Genomic DNA, 17,997 nt, shown 5'->3' with positions numbered 1-17,997 from the left:
ACCCCCGCTACAAGACAAGCAACACCCCCGCTACAAGACAAGCAACACCCCCCGCTACAAGACAAGCAACACCCCCCGCTACAAGACAAGCAACACCCCCGCTACAAGACAAGCAACACCCCCCGCTACAAGACAAGCAACACCCCCGCTACAAGACAAGCAACACCCCCCGGTATAAGACAAGCAACACCCCCCGCTGCAAGACAAGCAACACCCCCGCTACAAGACAAGCAACATCCCCGCTACAAGACAAGCAACACCCCCGCTACAAGACAAGCAACACCCCCGCTACAAGACAAGCAACACCCCCGCTACAAGACAAGCAACACCCCCGCTACAAGACAAGCAACACCCCCGCTACAAGACAAGCAACACCCCCGCTACAAGACAAGCAACACCCCCGCTACAAGACAAGCAACACCCCCGCTACAAGACAAGCAACACCCCCGCTACAAGACAAGCAACACCCCCGCTACAAGACAAGCAACACCCCCGCTACAAGACAAGCAACACCCCCCGCTACAAGACAAGCAACACCCCCGCTACAAGACAAGCAACACCCCCGCTACAAGACAAGCAACAAGCAACCCCGCTACAAGACAAGCAACACCCCCCGCTACAAGACAAGCAAGACAAGCAACACCCCCGCTACAAGACAAGCAACACCCCCGCTACAAGACAAGCAACACCCCCCGCTACAAGACAAGCAACACACCCCCGCTACAAGACAAGCAACACCCCCGCTACAAGGCAAGCAACACCCCCCGCTACAAGACAAGCAACACCCCCGCTACAAGACAAGCAACACCCCCGCTACAAGACAAGCAACACCCCCGCTACAAGACAAGCAACACCCCCCCGCTACAAGACAAGCAACACCCCCGCTACAAGGCAAGCAACACCCCCGCTACAAGACAAGCAACACCCCCACTACAAGACAAGCAACACCCCCGCTACAAGACAAGCAACACCCACGCTACAAGACAAGCAACACCCCCGCTACAAGACAAGCAACACCCCCACTACAAGACAAGCAACACCCCAGCTACAAGACAATCAACACCCCCGCTACAAGACAAGCAACACCCCCGCTACAAGACAAGCAACACCCCCACTACAAGACAAGCAACACCCCCGCTACAAGACAAGCAACACCCCCGCTACAAGACAAGCAACACCCCCCCGATACAAGACAAGCAACAAACCCCCGCTACAAGACAAGCAACACCCCCCGCTGCAAGACAAGCAACACCCCCGCTACAAGACAAGCAACACCCCCGCTACAAGACACGCAACACCCCCGCTACAAGACAAGCAACACCCCCGCTACAAGACAAGCAACACCCCCGCTACAAGACAAGCAACACCCCCCGCTACAAGACAAGCAACACCCCCGCTACAAGACAAGCAACACCCCCGCTACAAGACAAGCAACACCCCCGCTACAAGGAAAGCAACACCCCCCGCTACAAGACAAGCAACACCCCCGCTACAAGACAAGCAACACCCCCGCTACAAGACAAGCAACACCCCCGCTACAAGACAAGCAACACCCCCCCGCTACAAGACAAGCAACACCCCCGCTACAAGACAAGCAACACCCCCGCTACAAGACAAGCAACACCCCCACTACAAGACAAGCCACACCCCCGCTACAAGACAAGCAACACCCCCGCTACAAGACAAGCAACACCCCGAATACAAGACAAGCAACACCCCCACTACAAGACAAGCAACACCCCCGCTACAAGACAATCAACACCCCCGCTACAAGACAAGCAACACCCCCACTACAAGACAAGCAACACCCCCGCTACAAGACAAGCAACACCCCCGCTACAAGACAAGCAACACCCCCGCTACAAGACAAGCAACACCCCCGCTACAAGACAAGCAACACCCCCGCTACAAGACAAGCAACACCCCCGCTACAAGACAAGCAACACCCCCGCTACAAGACAAGCAACACCCCCGCTACAAGACAAGCAACACCCCCGCTACAAGACAAGCAACACCCCCGCTACAAGACAAGCAACACCCCCCGCTACAAGACAAGCAACACCCCCGCTGCAAGACAAGCAACACACACCCCCGCTACAAGCCAAGCAACACCCCCGCTACAAGACAAGCAACACCCCCGCTCCAAGACAAGCAACACCCCCGCTATAAGACCAGCACCACCCCCGCTACAAGACAAGCAACACCCCCGCTACAAGAGAAGCAACACCCCCGCTACAAGACAAGCAACACCCCCGCTACAAGACAAGCAACACCTCCGCTACAAGACAAGCAACACCCCCGCTACAAGACAAGCAACACCCCCGCTACAAGACAAGCAACACCACCGCTACAACAAAATCAACACCCCCCGCTACAAGACAAGCAACACCCCCCGCTACAAGACAAGCAACACCCCCGCTACAAGACAAGCAACACCCCCACTACAAGACAAGCAACACCCCCGCTACAAGACAAGCAACACCTCCCCGCTACAAGACAAGCAACACCCCCCCTACAAGACAAGCAACACCCCCCGGTATAAGACAAGCAACACCCCCGCTACAAGACAAGCAACACCCCCGCTACAAGACAAGCAACACCCCCCGGTATAAGACAAGCAACACCCCCGCTACAAGACAAGCAACACCCCCCGCTACAAGACAAGCAACACCCCCCCCCACTACAAGACAAGCAACACCCCCGCTACAAGACAAGCAACACCCCCCGCTACAAGACAAGCAACACCCCCCCGCTACAAGACAAGCAACACCCCCCGCTACAAGACAAGCAACACCCCCCGCTACAAGACAAGCAACACCCCCCCGCTACAAGACAAGCAACACCCCCCTTCTACAAGACAAGCAACACCCCCCCTCTACAAGACAAGCAACACCCCCCTTCTACAAGACAAGCAACACCCCCTGCTACAAGACAAGCAACACCCCCCCCGCTACAAGACAAGCAACACCCCCCCGCTACAAGACAAGCAACACCCCCCCTCTACAAGACAAGCAACACCCCCCTTCTACAAGACAAGCAACACATCACCAGTCTCCCAGAGTCTTCAATATAATCAAATTATTATACCATATTATATATATTATATATTCGTGTTTAGAACCCAGGGTGAACCTCCCTGAACCTCCCAGCATTGTTCTTCTTCCATCAAGGTCGAGAGTTCAAGGCTACCTTGAAACACAAGTATAAAAGAGTGGTCTCGCCTCTGGCAAGACAGAGATGGTTTGAATGATGATAGAAGTGTTTCTTCTTTTCCGGGTCATCCGGAAGAATTAGACACACATGTGAAACATCTGGATATTTTTATTGGTAGACGTTTCTCCTTCCAGTGACTTTATGTACAATGGCTACCTCATCTTTGTGTGTTAGTGTAACTGGTAAATGGTCCACGTCGACCCGAAAACGTCATCAAAAGCTCCTTTCTCCCGTGTGCGGGTTATTTGTCTATTTATCAACACAGATTCAAAGACATAATGGCATGATTGGAGAATAATACACAATAGCCACAAAATAAACAACTTACCCTTAATAACTGGTCATTATCTGAGCGTATGTAATGTCTATATTCTGGAGAACACTGAAATGTGAGAATAATTTAAGTAAACATGATCACTCTGAGAAATCAGTACGTTAGCAACGGACGTTGATAAAGTACCTTAGGTGTGTACACCACGTACGTGAGAGTTAACCTGCTGAATTTTATCGCAGTTCATGGGTCTTAGCGGAACCTAGTTAACTATACAATAACTTGGTTATTACGAGTGCCAATGCCACCCTTTATCAAGGACAAAATAATCGACCTTTACCTTCCTCTTGTCCGGTCAACTGAACAAGGGTTAAGACGTAATGATCCGGTATTCTTTAACGAAAAGGAATTATTTTCTCACCAATAGGACACCAGCGCCTGCCACCTCCCAGCCTAGTCGTCCCTCGACCTTCTTCCAGGAGGGCAAGTCGCTAGACACTGCCATGGAAGGCTCAGGACCCTCTGGACTGAAGAATAGGACATCGAAGAATGCTGGAACACCCTCTTACTAATATGTGAGGATGCCACAGAACGAAGAGACTATATATATATATATATATATATATATATATATATATATATATATATATATATATATATATATATATATATATATATATATATATATATATATAATGAGATCACAGTACACAGATATAACAATATGCAAAATAACCACAGTAAAAAAAATAATAAAATTCCGAACGTCATCAGTAAAGATGTGAAGAGGAGCAGAACAGAAATCAGCAACTACAGACCAGTGTCACTCCTGTTAATCACTGACAAGATCCTTGAGACAATAATCTCAAGACAAATGACAGAGTTTTTTGACTACCACTCACTACTTTGTGATCGTCAATATGGCTTCAGGAAAGGTTACTCTGCTGCTGATCTGTTGTTAAACCTGTCCACTAAGCGGCACCAGTCACTGGATGAATCCAAAGTCAGCTGTGTGGTAGCACTGGACATTGCTGGAGCTTTCGACTGAGTGTGGCACCAGGGACTCTTGGCATAACTGCAAGCACTGGGAATTGCAGGCTCTACACTATGTCTCCTCTGTGATTACCTTCATGGTAGATCTGTAAGGGTAGTTCTCAATGGAACAGAATCAGCAAGACATCCTATTGGGGCAAGTGTTCCACAAGGAAGTGTGCTGGGACCATTGTTATGGAATGTCTACTTCAATGACCTTCATCTTATTCCAGAATCACATGCATATGCAGACGACTGTACACTGACATTCACTTATCCAAGAGAAGAAATGCCAGCTGCTCTAAGCTACATCAATCACCAGCTAAGAGCTATATCAGTCTGCGGAAACCGATGGCAAGTAACATTTGCACCTGAGAAAGCACAAATGATGATCTCTAGGCACCATGATGGTAATGCCGGAGGAGTAGTAAGTATGAATGGGAGAGTGTTGATACCCAGGGAAGAAGTTGATATACCTGGGGTGAAATCTAACTCCAAACTGACCATGATGAACTACGTTGTAAATCTTACAAACAAGGCAGCCAAGAAGCTTACAGCACTTCGCCGTATCTCTCATTTGCTCGACAGCAGGGGTTGCAAGATTCTGTATGAGGCACAAGTACGCTCACACCTTAAGAATGCTCCACTTTCCAGGTTTGCCTGCCCCTCATCTCATCTACGATTGCTTGACAGAGTAGAGAACAGAGCAAGACGTCTCATCTCTCGCCTGGACCCATCCTGGATAGACCTGCCATTTCAGCAGAGCCTTCAACACAGGAGGGATGTGGGTGGCCTTACTGTTATGTACAAGGCCAATATTGTCAAAGTACCACACTTAGCTCCACTTCCAGGACAGCGTGAAACAAGCTTTTATGCCACAAGACGGGCAGCCAGCAGCAACTTAACTCTGGCTGTACCATTCTCCAGAACATCACTCCATCTGAGATCATATATACCCAGGATGACTCGGGTATGGAACACATTCGTACAGCATAATGATGTCAAGGAGATAAAGTCAGTTGATCACATGGAAATGCTGGCTCACAGATGGCTCCAACTTCATCCTGTTCCCTACTTGTATGTCTCATAACAATAAAAATGCTTTTAAATGAGTTGATGTAGGTAACAGCTCTTAGCTTGCCAATGAAGTTAGGAATCATTAACGTGTCAATAGCTTGTCAATAAAGTTAGGGATCCTTATCCTAACCTTGTCAAGCCCTGTGTAAAACAAAAAACAAAAAACAGAGAGAGAGAGAGAGAGAGAGAATAGAATACGATGTGCAGTTGCACACGTACACAAGTGAGACACACCTGTAGATACATCAGTTAGTCTCTCCGTTGAATTTTCTACATATATATCGGAGATGGATCTCTTGATAAGACTTTCCACATACACGTCAAATATCACCCTCTCTCTCTTCTCATATTCTCTCTCTCTCTCTCTCTCTCTCTCTCTCTCTCTCTCTCTCTCTCTCTCTCTCTCTCTCTCTCTCTCTCTCTCTCCCCTTTGCAAGCTCTCTTCCTATACCTCCTCTCCTTAAATAACATCCACAATAAAAGAAGACAAAGAGAGAGACTGTATCAACAGACGGGATCAACGATAGACATCTCACAGGGGTAACTCTTTCATCGCAAATAGTGCACGTAATTTGTCGCATCTTTCCCTTCAGACGAGGTTACGGCAAGCATTCTTCAGGGAAGAAGAGGGGTAATGGGGGTTTTAGGTCTATCGACTACTCTCTAACCTTTTCACAACCAAACAAGAATACATTAACCCAAAATAGGGACTAAAGTTAACTCACAGTGTATATACGCTGAGAGACAGACGCCTCTCGGTGTATATTATATGATCCTTCTGGGTTCATGAGTGTGCTAAATGACATAAAAGGAGTGGGAAACGAAAGGTGAAAGAAGGATAGGTAGTTTAAGAAAGGGCATGAGGCATTAGAAAGCAGGGAAAGAATGAGAGAAGGTAGAGATGGCTGTTAGAAAGGAGTATTGCTGTTAGAAAGGAGGAGTGCTGTTAGAAAGGAGGAGTGCTGTTAGAAAGGAGGAGTGCTGTTAGAAAGGAGGAGTGCTGTTAGAAAGGAGGAGTGCTGTTAGAAAGGAGGATTGTTGTTAGAATGGAGGAGTGCTGTTAGAAAGGAGTGCTGTTAGAAAGGAGGAGCGCTGTTAAAAAGGAGAATTGCTGTTAGAAAGGAGAATTGCTGTTAGAAAGGAGGATTGTTGTTAGAATGGAGGATTGCTGTTAGAATGGAGGATTGCTGTTAGAAAGGAGAATTGCTGTTAGAAAGGAGGATTGCTGTTAGAATGGAGGAGTGCTGTTAGAATGGAGGATTGCAATTGATTAATAAGATCATACAAACAACAAATCAAACCTTCCTTATTTGCTGCTTAATCTTTCTTAAAAGTTAAATTTCTATTTAACTGAGTGTATTTACGTTGATAATTTGGTATAATCTTTATTTTAGGGTTTAAAGTATTCTTGTCTAGTGGTGAATAGGTTACCAGGCAGGTTTTATTGGTTCTAGTGTAGTCTATGGGGATACCTGCCCCCCATTGACTAAATAACCAATCAACCAACACTGGGAGGTGTCTGTCACTTCTCTCTCTCTCTCTTTTTTTTTTTTTTTTTTTTTTTTTTTTTTTTTTTTTTTTTTTTTTTTTTTACACAGGGTTTGACAAGGTTAAGGATCCCTAGCTTTATTGGCTGCTATTTACAGGTTTAGGATTCCTAGCTTTATTGGCAAGCTAAGAGCTGTTACCTACATCAGCTCATTTGAAAGCATTTTTATTGTTATGAGACATACAAGTAGGGAACAGGATGAAGTTGGAGCCATCTGTGGGCCAGCATTTTCATTTGATCAACTGACGTTATCTCGTTGACATCATTATGCTGTACGAATGTGTTCCAAACTCGAGTCATCCTGGGTATGTATGATCTCAGATGGAGTGATGTTCTGGAGAAGGGTACAGCCAGAGTGAAGTTGCTGCTTTCTGCCCGTCTTGTGGCATAAAAGCTTGTTTCACGCTGTCCTCGAAGTGGATCCAAGTGTGGTATTTTGACAATATTGGCCTTGTACATAACAGTAAGGCCACCCACATCCCTCCTATGTTGAAGGCTCTGCTGAAATGACAGATCTATCCAGGATGGGTCCAGGCGAGAGATGAGACGTCTTGCTCTGTTCTCTACTCTGTCAAGCAGTCGCAGATGAGAGGGGGGGCAGGCAAACCAAGAAAGTGGAGCATACTCAAGGTGTGAGCGTACTTGTGCCTCGTACAGGATCTTGCAACCCCTACTGTCAAGCAGATGCGAGATACGGCGAAGTGCTGTAAGCTTCCTGGCTGCCTTGTTTGCAAGATTTACAACATGGTTCTTCATGGTTAGTTTGGAGTCAAATTTCACCCCAAGGATATCAACTTCTTCTCCAGGTGCCAACATCGTCCCATTCATCCTTATTACTGCACCAGCATTACCATCATGGTGCCTAGAGACGATCATCATTTGCGTTTTCTCAGGTGCAAATGTTACTTGCCATCTATTTCCCCAAGCTGATATAGCTCTCAGCTGGTGATTGATGTAGCTTAGCGCAGCTGGCATTTCTTCTCTTGGATAAGTGAATGTCAGTGTACAGTCGTCTGCATATGCATGTGATTCTGGGATGAGATGAAGAAGGTCGTTGAAGTAGACATTCCATAACAGTGGACCCAGCACACTTCCTTGTGGAACGCTTGCCCCAATAGGATGCCTTGCTGATTCCGTTCTCTCTCTCTCTCTCTCTCTCTCTCTCTCTCTCTCTCTCTCTCTCTCTCTCTCTCTCTCTCTCTCTCTCTCTCCCATTATCCACCAGGACTCTTCCATTATCCACCAGGTCTCTCTCCCCATTATCCACCAGGACTCTCCCATTATCCAGGAGGTCTCTCTTCCCATTATCCATCAAGACTCTCCCATTATACACCAGGACTCTGTGTCTCTTATTATCCACAAGGAATCTCACCCATTATCCACAAGGACTCTATCCCATTATTCACCAGGATTCCCTCATTATCCACTAGGACTCTCCCATTATCCACCAAGACTCCCATTATCCACCAGGACTCACCCATTACCTCGTGAGGTACCAGAAGGAGCACCACCCATCAATATTCACGCGCCTCCTAAACCCATCTTTTATGGGTAAATAAAAGTTACAGCTGTGTTTAATGCTGCGTCTGGTAGGTGTTGAAGGTATGGGGAGGGGGGAATGGTAGGGAAGAAGGGGGGGGAAGGATAAGGGAGGGGTAGGAAGCTGGGAGGTGAAAGTGTGTGTGTGTGTGTGTGTGTGTGTGTGTGTGCATGTGTGCGCACTCACCTACTTGTGGTTGCAGGGATCGAGACTCAGCTCCTGGCCCTGCCTCTTCACTGATTGCTTCTAGGTCCTCTCTCTCACTCTGCTTCCAGAGCTTTGTCATACCTCGTCTTAAAGCTATGTATGGTTCCTGCCTCCACTACATCACTTGCTAGGCTATTCCACTTCCTGACGACTCTATGACTGAAGAAATACTCCCTAACACCCCTGTGACTCGTCTGAATCTTCAGCTTCCATTTATGACCCCTTGTTTCTGTGTCCCATCTCTGGAACATCCTGTCTCTGTCCACCTTATCTATTCCACGCAGTATTTTGTATGTCGTTATCGTGTCTTCCCTGGCCCTCCTGTCCTCCAGTGTCGCCAGTCCGATTTCCCTCAACCTTTCTTCGTAGGACATTCCTCTGAGCTCCGGAACTAGCCTTGTTGCAAACATTTGTACCTTCTCTAATTTCTTGACGCACTTGACCAAGTTGTGGGTTCCAAACTGGTGCTGCATACTCCAGTATTGGCCTGACGTACACAGTGTACAGTGTCTTGAACGATTCCTTACTTAGGTATCAGAACGCTATTCTCAGGTTTGCCAGGCGCCCATATGCTGCAGCAGTTATCTGGTTGATGTGTGCCTCCGGAGACATGCTCGGTGTTATGGTCACCCCAAGATCTTTCTCCTTGAGTGAGGTTTGCAGTCTTTGTCCAGCTAGCCTATACTCTGTCTGCGGTCTTCTTCGCCCTTCTCCAAGTTTCATGACTCTGCATTTGGCAGGGTTGAATTCGAGAAGCCAGTTGCTGGACCACATGTCCAGCCTGTCCAGGTCTCTTTGTAGTCCTGCTTGATACACATCTGATTTAATTCTTCTCATTAACTTCACATCATCTGCGAACAGGGACACTTCCGAGTCTATCCCTTCAATCATGTCGTTCACATATTTCTAAAAAAGCACTGGTCTTAGGACTGACCCCTGTGGGACCCTGCTCGTGTGTGTGTGTACTCACCTAATTGTGGTTGCAGGGGTCGAGACTCAGCTCCTGGCCCCGTGTGTGTGCGTGCGTGCGTGTGTGTGTGTGTGTGTGTGTGTGTGTGTGTGTGTGTGTGTGTGTGTGTGTGTGTGTGTGTGTGTGTGCGTGTGTGTGTGTGTGTGTGTGTGTGCGTGTGTGTGTGTGTGTGCGTGTGTGTGTGTGTGTGTGTGTGTGTGTGTGTGTGTGTGTGTGTGTGTGTGTGTGTGTGTGTGTGTGTGTGTGTGTGTGTGTGTGTGTGTGTGTGTGTGTGTGTGTGTGTGTGTGCGCGCAAGTCTTAAGCCATTCTCTATTTCTGAAGTAGATCCCTTATTTTGATGCTGAAGGGCTCTTGGTCCAAAGAAATGGAGCTACCTTCCCCTTCTTCTTCTTCTTCTTCTTCTTCTTCTTCTTCTTCTTCTTCTTCTTCTTCTTCTTCTTCTTCTTCGGAGAGAGAGAGAGAGAGAGAGAGAGAGAGACGTTGTAGTGAAGGAAACTTTGTTTTGTGTTCCTCTTGGTGTTTAAATATTGGCGCCACTCCTGTTTGACGTTTATAGTGGCGCTGATGCCCTGCTGGCGCCGCCCTGATGAATGGGTGGGCGGGGGGCGCGTGGCTGGGCGGAGGCTGTGGGCGGGGCGCCCACCCTCTGCGCCCTCACTAACACCTGTGATGTATAGAACCATGTCACTACACCTCATCTCTATCTTTCTCTCCCCTTAACTCTCTCTCCCTGTCTTTATTTTCTCCCTCTCTCTCTCTTTCTTCACCGCTGAGTTAACCAGCGTCACTGGAGTGCTGTTTCTTGTAAAATGTTCCTGGTGTAAACATCATGGCTCGGTGGTACATCACTGGACCTGCTCCTACTACCACCACAGTTCGAGTCTCTGTTCAGTCTTCTCGTTACCTTCTGTGTATTTTGTGGCAGGAGGATAGGAGGGGGAATATGATGAGAAATTAAGGGAGGATGAGGAAGAGGAAGACGAGGATGAAGAGGAGGATAAGGATATATATATATATATATATATATATATATATATATATATATATATATATATATATATATATATATATATATATCTCACTGGAGTCTCCCTCCAGGCTCTCAGTCAACCCACTCGCCTCCCTGCTATACCCACCTCCCTGCCACACCCACCTCCCTGCCAACTATATTACCAACAACATGTAACATAGTTACATATGTAAATTACCAAACATAACTCAATAAAGTCTAACTCCAATATTGGATATGGAGAAGAGATGTGATCCTTTTCCAGTAAAAGGCTTTAAACAGGGACGAGTTATGTCACTATGATTGTTTACTTTGTTTATAGACGGAGGTTGTAAAAGGGGTGAAGAGAGAGAGAGAGAGAGAGAGAGAGAGAGAGAGAGAGAGAGAGAGAGAGAGAGAGAGAGAGAAGAGAGACAGAGGGTGATGTTGAAAGATAACGAATTTACTACAGAGTCTGAGTTGTCACAGTTGCTTTTTGCCGATGATGCGGTGCTGTTGGCAGAATCTGAAAGAGGAGTTGAAGGGGCTGGAGGACTCTAAGGAAGGTAATGAAAAAGAAGAAAACTAACAGTGAACATGGGAAAGAACAAGGGAATGAGGACAACAAGAAAATCTAGTCAGTGTGAAAGATTTGATATTACACTGTGACTTTGTAAATGGTCAAAGTCGAACCGAAACGTCATGGTGAGCTCCTCTATCCTATGTGCGGGTTATTTTTGTATTGTTTTAGTCAGGGTATTGTACCATTTAATTCTTTATTGGATATTAGATTGGAGGGAGCATGGAAAAAATAAATGCGTTCAGATATTTTGAAGTGGACTTGACGGAGGACGGGTCTATGGAAGATAAATTGAACCAAAGATCTGATGAGGAGGGAGAAGATACCGAGGTATCTGTAGAGACAAAGGAACATGATTCATGAAGGAATGAAAGTGAATGTGCCAAAGCATATTGGTACCAGGACTGTTGTATGGGTGTGAAGCATGGTTTTTAAACGTTGTAGCGAGGAGGATGGAGGCAGTGGAAATATCATGTTAGAGAGACGTGTTTTGTGTAAATATTACGCTGTGTACAAATCTAGGGTGAGGAGGAGGGGCAGGGGTCGTTCCAGGAGTGGTTGGCAAAGGACGTTTTGAGTGCTAGGGGCTTTGACATCTAACAGGCTTGTGTGAGCGCGTTAGACAGGAGAAACGAGTGGTTTTTATAACATATATTGCTGTCGAAATGAGAAAAGGTATTATTTATGCAGTGATGCAAGGAAACCGGTTAGTTTGACCTGAATCTGGGAGGTAGGAAGTACAGTGCCTGCACTCTGAAGGATGAGTGAGGATGTTACAGTTCGGAGAGTCGACTGAACTGTGATGCGTATATATATGTGGTGCCGAATATGTAAAGCTGGTCAATTAGCAAGAACTCATTTAAAATTAAGTCATTTCTGAAATTTTCTCTTATACGTTTAAAGATATATTTTTTTCATTAATGTTAATGTAAAAGTTTTTAATTTTGCACCAAAAGAATCTTAGAAAACTTACCTAACCTTATTATAACAAGAGCAATTTATTTTAGCCTAACCCAACTAAATATATTTTAGATTTGTTTACAATAATTTAATACTAAACAAACACAGTGAAATATATTTTTTTCGTTAGGTTCAGAATGATTTTGGCGAAATTATTGCATACACAAATTTTCACTTGTCCTATATGGCAAGATGAGCGTTGCTATTTAAGCCAAGATAGCAAGTTCTGCCTATTCGGCACGACATATATATATATATATATATATATATATATATATATATATATATATATATATATATATATATATATATATATATATATATATATATATATATACATATACACACACACACACACAATACATCAAGATACAATACACTACACAATACAACACAATACAATGGGTTCACATGTCTTCTGTCACCGTGTAATAATTACCGTGGCCAGACTGTTCTCGGCTCATGCTGCGAAACTCACCCTTGTTAGCCTCTTCCACAAGGCTCAGTTTTCTCGGCACCTTACTTATACCTTCAGGAATTTACCTGCTGCCTAACCTCGACCACCATCTCCTATTTACCTGCTTATCTATTTACCTTCCTATTTACCTACTTACCTACTGACCTCCCTGTTCACCTGGTCAACTACTAACCCCCCTATTTATCTCATTACCTACTGACCTCCCTATTTAATAATAATAATAATAATAATAATAATAATAATAATAATAATAATAATAATAATAATAATAATAATAATTAATATTAATATTATTATTAATCCGGATTATAAATATTCTTATTTACAACTTTACTGCATTGTATTCTAATTTTAAACCTTGAAGGTGCTTGTTAAACCCTGAAACTTCTTGTTAAACCAAGAATGTGCTTGTTAAACCCTGAAACTGCTTGTTAGTTTTAAACTGCTTGCTAAACCCTGGTACTTGTTATACCTAAAATTGCTGGTTAATTCTAAAGGTATTTGTTGAACACTGAAGGTGCCTGTTAAACCCTGGAGCTGCTTGTTAAACCCTGAAGGTGCTTGATAAATCCTGCCGCTGCTTGTTAAACCCTGAAGGTTTTTATTAAACCTTGAAGGTGCTCGCTAAACCCTGGCGCTGATTGCTTACCCTGAAGGTGTTTGTTAAACCTTGAAGGTGCTTGTTAAACCCTGGTGCTGTTTGTTAAGCCCTGAAAATGCTTGTTAACCCCTGAAGGTGCTTATTAGCTACTGAAGGTGATTGTTAAACCCTGAAGGTGCTTGCTAAACCCTGAAAGTGCTTGTTAATCCCTGAAGGTGCTTGTTAAACCCTGAAGGTGCTTGTTAAACCCTGAAGGTGCCTGTTAACCACTGAAAGTGCTTATTAACTACTGAAGGTGCTTGTTAAACCCTGAAGGTGCCTGTTAACCACTGAAAGTGCTTGTTAAACCCTGAAGGTGCTTGCTACAACCCAGGACGCCAGGCATCACAGTGGTTGCTCTGGTGAGCCGCACATTCCACCGCAAAACACAGGGTAGTACAACTTTGCGGTGGAATCCTGACTTTTCCAGTGGGTTGCTTACCACTGTAATTGAAGCCTAGCGCCGGGAGCCACAACCACTGGCTCTCACTTCTCCTAATATTCCTCATCCAACGAGGTCCATGGGAAATAAAGCCAGCGTTTTATCCATCCTCCTCCTCCTCTTGCAATTTTCGAGTGAGGATCTGGTCTCTGTTTTGTGTTTAGGGTTTATAGGGCAACTGACACCTTACGCCGTATCTTATTAATGAATATAAGGTACCAGACATTTCAAGTAAATATTTAAAGTGTGCTTACAACTGATAAGACAATTTTAGATATGAATCCAGACGTGTTCCGGTTAACCCTAGGCCTTCTGTGTATCCATATGCTCTTTACCGCCAACAGGGTGGATATGCTCTTGCACTACCGTCCACAATTTGGCTATGTTCTTGCGCTACCATCCACAGGATGAATATGATTTTGCGGTACCGTCTACAGTATGGGTGTGGGATGTACACTTAACTGCTTCACTTCGGCAGTAATGTTTGTGGTTTATAGGGCCACTGACAGTTCTCGCCGTATAGAGCCCAGAGAAGGAGCTGATGAGAACTCACGTAATCTTTTTCATTCCATTGGGAATAAACGGAGTTTTATCCTCCATATCCTCCTCCCTTAGTTTGTGCGGGGAAGATCTGACAGAGGAAGGGAAATATGTGTTGTCTAGAGTGTAAGTCGGAGTTATGTTGGGGTTGGGTGGTGGTGATGGCGGTGTGTTGGAGGTGGGTGGTGATGGATGAGTCTGGGGAGGGTGGCCAACACGGCCCCGAGGAAGGTATAACAGTGGTAAAAAAGAGAACAGTGACCTGGGGTCTTACGATACAGTCTGAACATGAGATGATTTGAATACCTGGACTGGGAGATCTCTTCTCTTTGTAAGATGATGGTTTGTTGCGGTGAGAGCTGGTTGTGGTATCTGTGGTGGCAGTTTTCACTAATTTCACTCTTAAGGTACCAATGTAAGAATAGTGAGAATGATGTACATATCCTACATGTTAATGTCAGCTAAAGAAAATTCTATCCCTTGGAGCTAATGCAAACAGAAGCTCTCAGAAATATCAAGGTTCTTAATACGGAGGAAGAGCGTAGTGTTCCTGGTATTAGTGATATTTTAACTATCACTGTACGTGGTATTAAAATGTTAAGAAATGACCCAGACACTGTCACCATAAATCCGTCTAAATAATGAGAGTAACCTGGAGTTTACCTGGAGAGAGTTTCGGGGGTCAACGCCCCCGCGGCCCGGTCTGTGACCAGGCCTCCTGGTGGATCAGCGCCTGATCAACCAGGCTGTTGCTGCTGGCTGCACGCAAACCAACGTACGAGCCACAGCCCGGCTGATCAGGAACTGACTTTAGGTGCTTGTCCAGTGCCAGCTTGAAGACTGCCAGGGGTCTGTTGGTAATCCCCCTTATGTGTGCTGGGAGGCAGTTGAACAGTCTCGGGCCCCTGACACTTATTGTATGAAACGTGAAAACATCAAATTATATTAAATTCCATATTCTGCACGAACTGTATCACTGAAGACAAAAGCCTTTGACCTCTCCGTGGAAGATGTGTTCACTTAATATCATACTTTTGAGTCCCTCCCAAGAAGCTCATTGCTTGTAATCCCTTCCTTAAATCACCTGTAAAAGCAACTGCTCAAGACGAAATTTCTGGCTTAACTGTTAGTAATAATATATGACAAGTTATATACAGTGATGGATGGAAGCAGGAGTGTACTGGCAGGGCTGCAACTGCTCTTGTTGTTAACTTCCTAGTTAACAACTGTAACAACCATGTTGAGTTTAGAATAAGAATTAACAACTGGGAGTCTACACTGCGAACTGAATTGTTGGTCATAATAATGACGCTAAAGTTAACTTATCACACTGAGCTTGACTCTGTCATCATTGCTGATTCTGTGTCATCACTGAAGGCTCTTGACTCACATAATGACTCTAACAACATGCTCAATGGAAAAACCAGATATAGATGGTCAAAAATCAAAGAAGAAGGGATTTATTTTCACTTTTTTTTACAGATTTTGTCACACAGTGCATTACTCTTTAATAATAACGCTGATACGCTAAAGAAAATACCTTAACGAAAGAAGTTGCAAATAAGCTTTTTCTGACTGTGTCAGCATTAGAGATAATATTAAGAGAGAAGTAAAGAATCTAAATGTCTTAGGAATGCACTTAGAAGCCTGAGTTGATCTATAATTCACTATAATAACGCGAACGTCGATAAACACACTTGCCCAGCTCGGTTAGGTAAAGTATGTCAACAACCGGGACAAGTGTTTCCTGACGCGGGTCTTAGATGATGACCAGCCGCTGGAGCTTTTGTCAATCTGACCGAGGCCTTCCGCTGGCTTACCCCATCCACCCGTTTAAAAATGATAATTAGGATTATAACCATAGCTAGGCTTGGGCTGGTTACAATTACTTCTGACAGTCTGGCAGATGCACAGTTAACCTTAAGGTCATTTGCTTGAATACTTATGGGTATAATTATCCACTTATTCAGAAACATAAAGATTGACAATTTAATAACGAGTGTGATATGTAAAGGCTTCTTAATAATAAAAATTAGACAGTAGATATATCTGGCAAATATTCTAAATATATTTGTAATAAATAAAACAGAAACAGCAAATATATATCCGAAATGAATTCACGTTAACGTTTTTCAAGCATTGTTTCTAAGTCTTTTGTGTGTACGAATGTTCATGCGTAACCTCTATTGGATGGATGTGGGATGCACAGTAAACTAGCCACTACCCTGCACAGGATGGATGTGGGATGTACAGTAAACTAGCCACTACCCTCCACAGGATGGATGTGGGATGTACAGTAAACTAGCCACTACCCTCCACAGGATGGATATGGGATGCACAGTAAACTAGCCACTACAGTCCACAGGATGGATGTGGGATGTACAGTAAACTAGCCACTACCCTCCACAGGATGGATGTGGGATGTACAGTAAACTAGCCACTACCCTCCACAGGATGGATGTGGGATGTACAGTAAACTAGCCACTACCCTCCACAGGATGGATATGGGATGCACAGTAAACTAGCCACTACCCTCCACAGGATGGATGTGGGATGCACAGTAAACTAGCCACTACCCTCCACAGGATGGATATGGGATGCACAGTAAACTAGCCAGTACCCTCCACAGGATGAATGTGGGATGCACAGTAAACTAGCCACTACCCTCCACAGGATGGATGTGGGATGCACAGTAAACTAGCCACTACCCTGCACAGGATGAATGTGGGATGCACAGTAAACTAGCCGCTACCCTGCACAGGATGGATATGGGATGCACAGTAAACTAGCCAGTACCCTCCACAGGATGAATGTGGGATGCACAGTAAACTAGCCACTACCCTCCACAGGATGGATGTGGGATGCACAGTAAACTAGCCACTACCCTCCACAGGATGGATATGGGATGCACAGTAAACTAGCCACTACCCTGCACAGGATGAATGTGGGATGCACAGCAAACTAGCCGCTACCCTCCACAGGATGGATATGGGATGCACAGTAAACTAGCCAGTACCCTCCACAGGATGAATGTGGGATGCACAGTAAACTAGCCACTACCCTCCACAGGATGGATGTGGGATGCACAGTAAACTAGCCACTACCCTCCACAGGATGAATGTGGGATGCACAATTAACTAGCCACCTCGTCGTAAAATCTGAACTACTGTGTTAAACATCTTCCGTACTGGGATGCACTATAAGCAAGTCGGACTAAAAAAACATAACTGGCATGACTTTTAAATATTCCCCAGTTAATTTCTGAGCAATATTTACAAGTGTACAAGAGTTCAACACAACGCTTTAGGTTCGAATTTATGAACTTCGAGAAAGAAGATGTGAGTTCATGTTGCTGGTCATGTAGGTTTTGCCAGGACGGGTTCTGGCCCGGGTCTTCTGCATGTGGTGACCCGTCAGTGGCTCCCGAAGGAGTGTCGGAGTGTGTACACGTGATATACCGTGATGTACCCCTATGGCAGGGGCACGGTGGGCATTCGTGTCAAGGTGAA

Source organism: Cherax quadricarinatus, chromosome 42, assembly GCF_038502225.1.
Source record: "Cherax quadricarinatus isolate ZL_2023a chromosome 42, ASM3850222v1, whole genome shotgun sequence".
Lineage (NCBI taxonomy): Eukaryota > Metazoa > Arthropoda > Malacostraca > Decapoda > Parastacidae > Cherax > Cherax quadricarinatus.
This window is presented reverse-complemented; position numbering follows the sequence as displayed.